This window comes from Culex quinquefasciatus, chromosome 2, assembly GCF_015732765.1.
Source record: "Culex quinquefasciatus strain JHB chromosome 2, VPISU_Cqui_1.0_pri_paternal, whole genome shotgun sequence".
NCBI classification, from domain to species: Eukaryota; Metazoa; Arthropoda; class Insecta; order Diptera; family Culicidae; genus Culex; species Culex quinquefasciatus.
The window spans coordinates 116,862,341-116,863,635 of record NC_051862.1 but is presented as its reverse complement, the minus strand read 5'-3'; the positions used below and the strand labels follow the sequence as shown (position 1 = coordinate 116,863,635).

The window sequence follows — 1,295 nt, the reverse complement described above, 5'->3', positions numbered from 1 at the left end:
CAAATCAAATTATGTTCTCTAATTATTTTTTTCTGGTGACAAAAAGTTAAGAAAATGTATATTTCCGCTTGAATTCCCGGAAAACTTACAAATACCCCGGGAAACGGGACATTTTTTACGGGAAATCCCGGGAATTTCTTTTTGTTGACGCTCTACCTAACACATATCAACAAAATTGAAAAATTAAAAATATAAATTTTGGAAAATTGAACAAAAAGTTAATTTAAAAATCGACACAACAAACTTCCGTGTGCCTACCTTCTTCTGAATAGTCCTCATCAACCTCATCAAATCTACAACTTTGCCAAAGACATCAAATCGATCAGAAAATTCCTTCAAAAGTTACAGATTTTCGAATATTTATCGTACAATTTTTGTAACTGGAAAATATATCTTAAACCGTTTCTACCTGATAACTCTCCCATCTTCTTTTGAAAATCTTCAAATAAACCTTCCTTGTTAACTGATTATTGAAAACAAATTGCAACAGCATTATGAAGCTATAAAAAGATAAAGATAGAAAAACTTAAAAAGCATCAAAAAGTTATGGAGATGCCGGGGATTGAACCCGGGACTTCTCACATGCGAAGCGAGCGCTCTACCACTGAGCTACATCCCCTGTGCGGGATGAAGAGGAAATCGCACAAACTGGTCTCATTCTTCCGTGTCCATTTATGTTTGAACGCTACAGATGTTGGTTGAGCAAAACTGGCGGCAAACATTTCAGCCATCAATTTTCTAATGTTTGACTCCGGAACAAACCACTCAACATTTTGAAACCAGAACCGACAGCTGAAAAAATAAACGCAAATGGCCGTTGATTGATTGCGGACGGTAGAGCAATTATTCGCGGCTGCGGTTTATCAGAATCAGCGTCAACAAACAACAACAAAAGGGTCAGTCAATCACGAAAAACCATTTTTACGCCACCGTTTGCGTGTGTTCACCCAACCCAGTGCAAAACACCTACAACACAGCCAGCCAGCAGCAGAAGTAGCAGCAGCGCCGGGGTCGCGACGGCCGAGTTAATAAATTAAAAATCACTGTAGCGCTTAACGAGCTGCGTGACTAAAAAATTCAAAATCTCATTCGCGCTGGCTGACCTCAATAATTATGGTTCTCACACCGACCGGCCATTATTCGGTGCAGACGGTTATCAACGGCGGTGGCGATGGTGCCAAACGAGGGCTGTTTGTTGTTTGATGAAAAATCAAAAGGCTGTGTCCCGTTGACGCCTGTCGCCCCAGCCGACGAAAACCTGTTAAAATTCAAGTTTCGTTCCACGCGCTATGGCC

The 1,295-nt window shown here is 40.7% G+C and overlaps 1 non-coding gene across 1 annotated transcript; it reads right to left on the bottom strand.

Moving 5' to 3' along the window:
- Positions 1–547: 547 nt before the first annotated feature.
- On the bottom strand, positions 548–619 carry Trnaa-cgc. Its single transcript has one exon. It is a non-coding gene; the product is annotated as a tRNA-Ala (tRNA).
- Positions 620–1,295: the final 676 nt, after the last annotated feature.